Source organism: Bombina bombina, chromosome 6 (genome assembly GCF_027579735.1).
Source record: "Bombina bombina isolate aBomBom1 chromosome 6, aBomBom1.pri, whole genome shotgun sequence".
Classification (NCBI taxonomy): domain Eukaryota; kingdom Metazoa; phylum Chordata; class Amphibia; order Anura; family Bombinatoridae; genus Bombina; species Bombina bombina.
The window spans coordinates 750,703,025-750,715,156 of NC_069504.1; the positions used below are offsets into that span (position 1 = coordinate 750,703,025).

General features: G+C 40.9%; 1 protein-coding gene across 3 annotated transcripts in view; it reads right to left on the minus strand.

Annotated features, from left to right (window-relative positions):
• Positions 1 to 12,132, minus strand: part of LOC128663612 (intercellular adhesion molecule 5) — a 264,464-nt gene that overhangs the window by 36,156 nt on the left and 216,176 nt on the right. The gene's annotated exons all lie outside the window — the stretch shown is intronic.

A 12,132-nucleotide genomic window follows, 5' to 3' on the forward strand; every position in this document is an offset into this window, starting at 1 on the left:
AGCGGGTGGGACCGCTCTATATGTCACAGCACATAGAATCAGGAAATAGAGGTTGGGAGGAGTTTACAGCAAAACGGTAGGAAAATAGATATTTATATAAAAACTCTGAAAATAAAAAAAAAAAAATTAGAAAATAAACTTAGCGATTAGCTTATTATAATATGGAATAATGCATCAATGTCTTCTAATCGACCAAAACTTTACCTCTTTAATGGTTTAGTTATGCATAGTTAATTCCCAATGTACTCTCACTATTTATTTTCCCTCTTTTCATGTAGTTTAGATGTAGTTTGGGAATCTAGGCTCAATGCTATCCCTGCTACACATCTGTCTTGATTGGCTTCAGTAGATAATTGCAAAACAATGCAGTTTATACATATTATTATTATTGGTTATTTGTAGAGCGCCAACAGATTCCGCAACGCTAATAGAATAATTGTGGTTAGCATTGAAGTTTGCAGAAGCAAGCCTAGGTTGACAACAGTTGCAGAAAAAGTTGTTATTTTGTTTTAAAAATGTTAAGTTTTGTTATTCTATAGTAAGATAACAGAAATATACTGAAACTGCAAGGTGTTTAGGGTCCCTTTAAAAACTCACAATCTGTGTAAACGATTAGGTTAGTATAAAGCTCAGCAGAAAGCTTATTAGATTGTCCCATACATTTAGAAATTAAACTTTTTGTCTTCCTCACTTTAATGATTACATCAGATATTTTACATACAATTTTTAACTGTTTACCTAAATCACAAAAAAAGTTTCCATAAAATTTCAAAAATTTACATTATTTTATTAACATGAAAAACATAATTTATGCTTACCAGATAAATTCCTTTCCTTCCGGATAGGGAGAGTCCACGTCTTCGTTCCTTACTGGTGGGAAATACAACACCTGGCTACCAAGAGGAGGCAAAGACACCCCAGCCAAAGGCTTAAATATCCCGTCCACTTTCTCATTACTCAAGTCATTCCACCGAGGGAAGAAGGAAAAGTAGGAAAAAATTTAGGGTATAAATGGTGCCAGAAGATAAAATAAATAATAGGGGACGGCCCATATACAAGAAAAATTGTGCGGGGGCCGTGGACTCTCCCTATCCAGAAGGAAAGGAATTTGGTAAGAGTAAATTATGTTTTCCTTCCTAAGATAGGGAGAGTCCACGGCTTCATTCCTTACTGTTGGGAAAACTATACCCAAGCTCCAGAGGACACTGAATGAATAGAAACATAGAAACATAGATATTGACGGCAGATAAGAGCCATAGGCCCAGCAAGTCTGCCCGACCTTACCTAACAGTATAAACTTATCTAGTTCATAGGATAGCCTTATGCTTGTCCCATGCATTTTTAAAGTCCCCCACAGTGCTTGTCATTACTACCTCTTGAGGAACTTTATTCCATAAATCAATCACTCTTTCTGTAAAGAAGCGCTTCCTCAAATTACTCCTGAATCTACTAATCTTTAGCTTGAACTCATGACCCCTTGTTCTTGAATTTTCCATTTTATGTAAAATACCCACAGCCTCAGTTTTACTAGACCCTTTAATGTACTTGAAAGTTGCTATCATATCACCTCTTTCCCTTCTCTCCTCTAAGCTATACATATTTAGGTCATTGAGCCTATCCTGGTAAGTTTTATTTTTTAGACCATGTACCATTTTGGTAGCCCTCCTTTGCACATATTCAAGTTTGTTAATATCCTTCTGAAGATATGGCCTCCAGAACTGCACACAATACTCAAGATGAGGCCTAACTAATGATCTATAAAGTGGCATAAAAACCTTACTATTTCTGCTGGAATTACCTCTACCAATACATCCAAGCATTCTGCTAGCCTTACTCGCTGCATTACTACATTGTTTACTAAGTTTTAAATCATCTGAAATAATAATTCCCAAGTCCTGTTCCTCATCTGTAACAGTCAGTAAAGTGTCATTGAGTCTGTAATTAACATTTGGATTTTTCTTCCCTAAATGCATTATTTTACACTTTGCTGTGTTAAACTTTAGATCCCAGTCGTTTGTCCAATCCTCCAATTGTTGTATATCACTTCTCATTTTGTCTACCCCCCCTGGAACATCCACTCTGTTACAAATTTTTGCATCATCTGCAAAAAGACATACTTTCCCCTGTAGCCCTTTGCTGATATCGCAGATAAATATGTTAAACAAAACAGGCCCCAGAACTGACCCCTGAGGAACACCACTAGTAACAGCCCCCTCTGCTGAATGAACTCCATTTACTAAGACACTTTGTTTTCTGTCCTTAAGCCAGCATTCCACCCAGTTCACAATTTTTGAATCTAGACCAAGGAGATACAGTTTGTGAATTAGTTTATTGTGTGGGACGGTGTCAAATGCTTTGCTGAAATCTAGATATGCTACATCAACTGCTCCACCCTTGTCTAATACTTTTGTTACATAATCAAAGAAGTCAATTAGATTAGTCTGACATGATCTCCCTGAAGTAAAACCATGCTGATTTTGGTCCTCTAAATTGTTTGTCTTTATGTAAGTCATTAATTTCCCTACTACTGAAGTTAAACTAACTGGCCTGTAGTTGCCAGATTCTTCTCTACTGCCCTTTTTATGAAGAGGTATTACATTTGCTATTCTCCAATCATCTGGGACAGCTCCTGTTAATAGTGACTGATTAAACAGATCAGATAATGGGACAGTTAGCACTGATCGAAGTTCTTTTAAAACCCTTGGATGAATATTGCCTTTTTAACATTTATTTATTACTGCCTTTTTAACATTTATTTTTGATAATGCTAACAAAACCTCATCCTCTGTAAAAAGATTACTGTTAAGCTTGTTTTCGTAGCATCTCTTAATGTAGACATTGTATCTTCACAATCTTTTGTGAAAACAGAACAGAAGTAATCATTGAGACAGTCTGCAATCTGCTTATCTCCTTCTATTATTCTACCATCAACTGATTTCAATTTTACTATTCCTACCTTATTTTTTCTTCTTTCACTGATATATCTAAAGAATGTTTTGTCCCCATGTTTTACTGACTGTGCTATCTTCTCTTCTGCATGAGCTTTAACCTTCCTAATTAACTGCTTAGTCTTTTTTTGTTGGAGTCTCCATATTTTCGTATCATCATCTGCTTGTGTGTGTCTGTAATTTTTATAATCTTTTTTGTCTTTACAGCATGTGCTACTTCTTTGGAAAACCAAATTGGTTTCCGCTTTCTTTTACTTTTACAGACATGTCTAATACAGTGTGCGGTTGCATCTAAAATGGCACCTTTCACAAATTCCCACTGTTCTTGAACCCCTGTAATAAGAGTTTTCCCTTTTAAATAGTTTTTTAGGTATTCCCCCATTAATGAAAAATCTGCCGTCCTAAAGTCTAAAACTTTTGTTTTAGTCTGGGTGGACAGTTCCTGCACATGAATACTAAACCAAACAGATTGATGATCACTGGATCCTAAGTTCTCACCTACAGACACATCTGAAACTGTATCACTGTTTGTAAGTATTAGATCTAATATAGCTTCCTTACGAGTTGGTTCCTTGACTAATTGCTCAAGTGATTCCCCTAGCAGAGATTCAAGAATATACCTGCTTCTAGCTGATCTAGCAGAAGGAATCTTCCAGTCTATATCTGGCAAATTAAAGTCCCCCAGTACTATAACCTTACCCTTCATGGTCATTTTGGTTATTTCTTCTAATAACAGATTGTCCAGTTTTTCATCCTGCAATGGAGGCCTATATACAACCCCTATTCTAAAAACATTTTTATCTCCAATTTCCAAAGTCACCCAAATACTTTCCACCTAATCATTTGTTACTACAATTTCAGTAACCTTTATATTTTCATTTACATACAGAGCAACTCCTCCACCTTTCTTTCCTTCTCTGTTCTTTTTAAATAACCTGTATCCAGGTATGACTATGTCCCAGTCATGCAAATCATTGTACCATGTTTCTGTTATAGCTACTAAATCCAAGTTGTCCCTAGTCATTATTGAAATGAGTTCAGGTAATTTATTTCCTAAGCTGCGAGCATTTGTGCTCATGGCACGAAGATTTTTTCTACTAGAATTTCTAGAATTGTTACTTGGACTAACAGTTTTGGCATGCTGTGGGGGGCAGGTGGATATATTAATGCTACCCACCTTTATTAGTTTAAATGATTTCTAATAAAGCATTTGAACTCCTCTCCCAGATACTCTGTTCCTTTAACATCCAAATGCAAGCCATCTCTCCTAAATAACCTAGTATCGTTCCAAACAGAGCTATAATGGCCAATAAAAGCAAATCCTCGTTCCCTGCACCACTTATCTAACCAAGAATTAAATGTTGTTATCCGCTCCATCTTTCCTGCTTCCTGGCCATACACAGGTAAAATAGCAGAAAATTATAGAGTTGATGCCACATTCTCTAAATGATTACCTAGGTCACAAAGCTCTTTCTGAACAGCAGCAACATGATTACTAGCCAGATCATTTGTTCCTAAATGAACAATCACATCTAACTCACTTCCCTTTCCTGCTGCCTTAACAATTCTCAAAATACAATTCTTATCCCTGTGAGCAGTAGCTCCTGGAAGACATCTAACCTCCCTTGCTTCTCCTTTACTTTCACCTAAATACACATTCCTCAAAATAGAGTCACCCACTAACAGTCTTTTCCTCAAAAACACATCTGCAGTTCTTTCCTGTGTTATGTTACCTGGAGAATCAGGTACCAATAGATTTAAATTACCTGTTACAGCTTCAGAGGGCTCAGAAACAGCAATCTCCTCATCACAAGTGTATTCGGCAAGAGCAGCATAGGGGTTTTGCAATGGCAGAAGTTGTGGGCAATGCTTCTGGTCTACTGTTCTAATTCTTCCAGAGCCTACAGTGATCCATCTGTCTCTCCTTGCTGATCTCTGGGGTAGAGGGTCTTCTTTCTGAGGCAGCTTTGTAGAGGTAACAGTTATTTTACTTACCTTAGCTTGAAGTTTAGCTATTTCTTCCCTTAAGAGAGGGAACAAAAAGGAAGAGGTGGACCCTATTCTGAGGGCACCGCAGCCTGCAAAACGTTTCTCCCGAAAGCTGCTTTAGCTGAAGTAAAAACATCAAACTTGTAAAATTTTGAAATCCAGGTAGCCGCCTTACAAATCTGATCCATAGAGGCCTCATTCTTAAAGGCCCAAAAGGAAGCCACGGCTCTAGTGGAATGAGTCGTTAACCCGCTGTCTTGTAAACTAAGCGGATGACACTCCTTAACCAGAAAATAGGGAAGTCGAAGTAACCTTCTGCCCCTTACGCTTCCTCGAATAGACAACAAACAAAGAGAAAGATTTTCTAAACTCCTTTGTAGCCTGAAGATAGAACTTCAAGGCGCGAACCACATCCAAATTGTGAAGTAAGTGTTCCTTCAATGAAGAAGAATTAGGACACAAGGAAGGAACCACAATCTCCTGATTGATGTTGCGATCTGACACAACCTTAGGAAGAAAACCTAATTTAGTACGCAAAACTGCCTTATTTGCATGAAAAATCAGATAAGGGGCTAACATTGCAAAGCAGAGATCTCAGAAACTGCACCCAGAGACAATAGCCAATAAAAAGAGAACCTTCCAATATAACAATTTAATGTCAACGGAATGCAGAGGCTCAAACGGAACCTGTTGCAAGACCAAGGAGAAGCCCCAGATCTAAACACAGGTCTGATTCTAATCAGAGCCTTAACAAAGGACTGTACGTCTGGAAGCTCAGCAAGTCTCTTGTGCAATAAAGCTGAAATCTGTCCCCTCAGGGAACTAGCAGAAAGGCCCTTCTCCAGCCCATCCTGAAGAAAAGATAAGATCCCGTCAACCTTAAATCTGTGCCAGGAAAAACCACGCTCTTCACACCAGAATAAGTAGGTCCTCCACACCTTGTGGTAGATATGCCGAGTAACTGGTTTTACGAGTTTGAATAAGAGTATCAATGACACTCTCAGAGAAACCTCTCTTGGCTAAGACTAAGCATTCAATCTCCACACAGTCAGCCTTAAAGAATGTAGATTTTAATGAACAAATGGACCTTGTATCAGTAGGTCTCTGTGACAAGGTAACTTCCACGGAGGAGATGAAGACATCCCCACTAGATCCACGAACCTCATCCTTCACGACAACGATGGAGCAATCAGGATTACTGATACCCGCTCCTGCTCGATGTAGGCCACCACTTGAGGAAGAAGCGATAATTGAGGAAAAAGATATATGAGTTTGAACCTCCAGGGCACTGCTAGTGCATCTATTAGATCCGCTTGGGGATTCCTCGACCTTGACCCGTACCTGGGTAGTTTGGTATTGAGACGGAACGCCATGAGATCTATCTCCGGCGCCCCCCACTTACTGCATATCTCTGCAAACACCTCGGGATGGAGAGGCCATTCCCCTCTATGGAAGGATTGCCTGCTGAGAAAATCCGCCTCCCAGTTGTCCACACCCGGAATGTGGATCGCTGACAGTGAACAACTGTGGGCCTCTGCTCACTCCAGAATCTGAGATACTTCCTTCATTGCCAAGGAACTTCTCGTTCTCCCCTGATGGTTGATGTAAGCCACTGAGGTTATATTGTCTGATTGGAATCTGATAAACTGGGACAAACCCAGAAGTGGCCAAGCCTTCAAGGCCTTGAAAATTGCCCGTAGTTCCAAAAATATTGAACGGGAGGGAGCACCCTAGAAAGGCATCCCTCTTTTCTGGTCTGGTAGACCGATTTGATAGAGGGAATCTGCCCCTTGGCGGATGAGATTTGAAGCCTATCTTGTATCCCTGAGATACCACCTCCAGGACCCACGAATCCTGTATGTCCTTGAACCAAGCGTCTGAAAAAAGAGGCAGTCTGCCCCCTACAAGATACAATCCCGTATTGGGGGCTGCCCCTTCATGCTGATTTGTTTTCGGCAGCAGGGCCAGATTGGGCCGACGGTATACCGGGAAAAATCCTGGTGGGCCGGGCCATCAGGGCCCAGGGTGGGCCGGCAGCTGCAGTGTGAGTGACTGCACAGTCACTGTAGTTGTAAATTACTGAGTGCAGCGGCTGACCGTGAGTTGAGCAAACAAAGCAGACTGACGCTGTGGCTCAGGCATCATTTACATCATTCAATCACAATCATTCATAGGTGAGCGGCCGCCCTGCTTTTTTAACAGTAGACTCTCACTCTGTGACATGTCATACAGGCAGACTCAAGTCAAGACACTCAAGCAGCTACTCACTTGCTCAGGATGCGGAAGCGTCGCTGAGGCTCAGGACTGCTCCGGCTCCAATCACATGACATCACGCCGCAACACACACTGGGGTGGGGGAGGGAATATTGGGGGGGAGGGGCGGGGCGAAGGGAATCTGAAAACCCATGATATTTCATGTAGGTTTGTCCCTGTGAGTGTGTATTTACCCTTTTTATGTTAATTTTTATGTTAATAATATACAATATCATTATAAGTCAATAGAAATGTTGCAAGCTCAGTAGTACTTATTAGGGTGTCCAGCATGTAGGGGTACACTGGAAACTCTGATTCCTAAAACAAAATGTGCTTTCTGGCTTTTCAAGTTTCTTTTTAACTCCTTAATATAAAATATATATGACCTTATTACCAAACCCAGATATAAAAATGTAGCTATGTTTTAGTTTAACATTGTAAACTGAATACAAATGTTTCTACTCCTTTGGGTGTTGATCAAATAGTTGCCTATATATATATGAAACAACTTTTTGTAAAAATGTGTCTTTAAGGGACTTTTGCATTTAATGCATTTTTCAAAATTTATGGCCGTGGCAAAATTTAGGGCTGGTCTACAAATTTTCCAGGGCTGCTTTTCATTCCCAGTCCAGTCCTGTTCGTCTGGCTTCTTATTCTGCTTGGATTTATTCCAGGACGGAGCCGGCTTCCAAGTACTCTTGGGTTGCTTGGGCTTGGAGGAGGATTGTTGTCGTTGGGATTTGTCAGAACAAAAGGAACGAAAATTAGAAGATTGTCGTCCCTTAGACTTGTTCTTCTTATCTTGCGGTAGGAAGTCACCCTTGCCTCTGGTAAGCGTAAAAATAATGAAGTCCAGGCCTGGACCAAGTAAAATATTTCCCTTGAAGGGAAGAGAAAGGAGTCTGGACTTAGAAGTCATATGCGCAGACCAAGACTTCAACCAGAGCACAGGACCGCAAAGCCAGAGGCCTTTGCATTTAGGTGAATAATTTGCACGTTCGCATCACAGATAAAAGAATTAGCAATTCTCACAGCTTTAATTCTGTCCTTGAGGGGAGACTCTACCTCAATGAGTTCCGACAAAGAGTCAAACCAGTAGGTCCAGAAACCGCGATAACTGCAGCCGCCGGTTGAAACAAAAATCCTGTACATTAAAACATCTTTCTCAGAAAGATTTCCTTTTTCTTATCCATCGGCTCTCTGAACGAAGAACTATCCTCAAGAGGTATGGTAGTACGTTTAGCAAACATAGAGATACCACCATCCACCTTAGGGATGGAGCCCCACAAATCCAGTTAAGAGTCCGTGACCGGGAACAACTTTTTAAAAGTAGACGAGGGGGAAAGGAAGAACCATTTTTTTTCCATTCGTTCTTAATAATGTTCGCCATCTTTACCGGCACAGGAAAAGTCAAAGGAACTTTCCTGTCTTCGTAAACTCTGTCTAATTTAGGTATCATAGGTTCTTCAGGCAGCGCGGCCTCTGGAACCTCTAATGTAGAACCTCCTTTAATAAAAAACGCAGGTGCGCAATTTTAAATCTAAAGGACGGTTCCTCCGCAGCAGGAGGCTTAGACGCTAAGGACTCCGACCCAGAAAGTTCACCCTCTGAAGCTACAGAGGTTAACTCATCATCGGATTACTGGTACATAATAGCTAAATCCGATAAATATTTAGATGACTCCGGGTCAAGAGAGTTATGTTTAACCTTTCTCTTGTGTTTGTTAGAGCGAGGTAATGCACTGAGGGCTGCAGACACTGCCGTTTGTAACTGTGCGGCAGGAAGAAGGCCGGATGGAGGATTAGATGTGCTACAGAGAACTGCATGTAGAGTGGATAATGTAACAAGGGTAGTAATCTCACGGGACGCCGAGTCCTGAGAGTTAGACGGCTCAGAGGGACTCTGAACGAAGAACTATCCTCCCTTCTTAGACTTTATAATGGTGTTAATACCATGTGGAACATAATTGAGTGGGCAGGAAAATCACGGCCTCCTCACAATATAAACTGGTATGATTTAGTATAGAAGGAGTACTTTCTAACATGTCATAGTCCTCCATAGCTTAGGTTATACCCACAGAAGGACACAAATAAAAACGTTTTTTATTATAAAAAAACTGCACCTTTATACTCCCAATGGCTAGGGCACTCATCACCTCCTAGACCCAGACAGTTAACAGAGGAAACGCACTCCTCAGGTTCAAGTCTCAGCCATAATGGAGGAAATGAACATAGACCTGTTATTAAAAGTACAGCAAGTAATAGGAGCTGTGCAACACTTTCAAAAACGAAAGTGAAACCTGTTTGTTCAAGCCAAAAACACACAGTCTATCAGCCCAGGAAAAAATCACACAAAGCAGCATGTAAATAATTAATACACTGATTAATTAACCCCAACTGTTCAATAAACCCCCTTCAGAGAATATTAACCCTGGATCCTATCAAGGTATAAAGGAGCCACACTGTGACCCTATTATAGTGATTTATGTTTAAAAATTGAAACGATCTTACCTGCAGGATCCATGCTGTGGAACGGAACACAGCCTCTCAAGTGTGACAGTCTTATAGCAGTGACCCTGACATGGACTTGAGTGAGAGAAAGCAGGCAGTGAAACTTGTCAACACTGATTGCTTAGGAGCTGTTAGCAGTAGTCTGCATGATTTCGCAGAAAAACTTTCCGTGCATCTCCAGACTCTAACTTTCATCAATACTCTCACTGAGAGGTTGACATGACTACTTAAAACTCCAGTCCTATCTCAAAGGGCAGATACCCTTTTTCAGGACTCTTTAAATCTTCTGCCACTTCTCTGCCACCTCCTAATGTGACGAAAGGCAAAGAATGACTGGGGTAATGAGAAAATGGGAGGGATATTTAAGCCTTTGAGGCCGAATTATCAAAAGTCTTGCGGACTTGATTCGACAGTGCGGATCAGGTCCGCAATACCTCGCCGAATGCGGTTAGCAATACGCTCTCCTTATTCAGCATTGCACCAGCAGCTCACAAGAGCTGTTGGTGCAACGCCGCCCCCTGCAGACTCGCGGCCAATTGGCCGCCAGCAGGGGGGTGTCAATCAACCCGATCGTACTCGATCGGGTTGAATTGTGGCGATCTCTGTCCGCCTGCTCAGAGCAGGCGGACAGGGTTATGGAGCAGCAGTCTTTAGACTGCTGCTTCATAACTGCTGTTTCTGGTGAGTCTGAAGACTCGCCAGAAACACAGGCCCTCAAGCTCCATACGGAGCTTGATAAATGGGCCTCTTTGGCTGGGGTGTCTTTGCCTCCTCCTGGTGGCCAGGTTTTGTATTTCCCAACAGTAAGGAATGAAACCGTGGACTCTCCCTATCTTATGAAGGAAATAATAATTTATCGGTTATTATCTTTATTTATTAATGTATAATAATTAATTATATTCAATGATAGTCATTTTATGTGATTAATAACAATTACCCTTCAGTCACAAGCTTACAATACAGCAATCATAGCCAAACAATTATAATAAATATTTGTCATTATGCAAAGGAACATAATGGTGCTATTTTAATTGTAAAGCTGAGATCAGTGCTTTTTACAGTGCCAATGAAACAGCCTGATAAATGAATATTTGCCAAACATGGTGTTGAGAGACAATATCTTGCTTTACCACTTATACAGTCCTATAAGTATAAACAGCACTATACTGTCTTAAAAAATAAATAAATCAGTATAATAATCCCTTGTTTGTGCAAGTAACATATAAGCAATGATTTTTATTTAATGAACACAGTAAATGTGACAGGAAGGACTCCACATTGATAGGGACATCTTTTTGAAGCACATACAAATCAAATCGAGTTGTTTAAAGTGTACTTTACCTTGCTTTGTCATCTAGTTTGGCATACATGTCTTTTTTCTATCAGTGCAACAAAGGCACTGAGGCCCATTTATCAAGCTCCGAACGGAGCTTGAGGGCCTGTGTTTCTGGCGAGTCTTCAGACTCGCCAGAAACGCAAGTTATGGAGCAGCGGTCTAAGGACCGCTGCTCCATAACTTGTCTGCCTGCTCTGAGGAGGCGGACAGAGATCGCCACAATTAAACCTGATCAAGTACGATCGGGTTGATTGACACCTCCCCTGCTGGCGGCCGATTGGCCGCGAATCTGCAGGGGGTGGCGTTGCACCAGCTGCTCACAAGAGCTGCTGGTGCAATGCTGAATAAGAAGAGTGTATTGCTCTCCGCAATCAACGAGGTCTGTCGGACCTGATCCGCACTGTCGGATCAGGTCCGCCAGACCTTTGATAAATAGGCCTCATTGTGTATTTTAAGACAAGCACACCAGCTTTTATTTCATGAGATAAAACAGCAATATCTGCAGGTGTAAATGCTAAGAGAATAAAATAAAACTTGTGAGAAAGCTTCAAACAAGCTCAAGGAACCACTGGTTACCCAATTATCAGCGGTATGGAAGTTGCCTTTCTGAGGAGCGTGACAACCACTGCTGATTTAGTCAGTGGACGTTTTGACTTGGGACCAGCAGTACTATGGGGCTTCAGAGGAGTATGTCAACTATGTGTTTAACCCCTTTGCGTGGTTGGGGTATTGCTAGGGTTAAAATGATATGCTCTAACGAATTAGAGCATGCAATATTTTAATTATTATGGCCCTTTAACTATAATATCTATATTAAAAATGTACCAGTGTTTTCCATATATTTGAAGTTTCCTCTGATTTCAACAGACCTCCCACTACTATAACTAGCATTAACTATATCTAAATCACTTACTACTACAAAATAAACCTCCAGACTTCCCCTACCAAAATATACCCTAGCCACAAACTTCCTCATAGCCATAAATCCTAACTGAAATCTACTACCAATAACCGCATTGGTTGCTCCCACTAGAATTAACAGCATATCCCCAAGGCAATAAGCAGTAACTAAAACCCCCTTCACAAGCCCATCCAT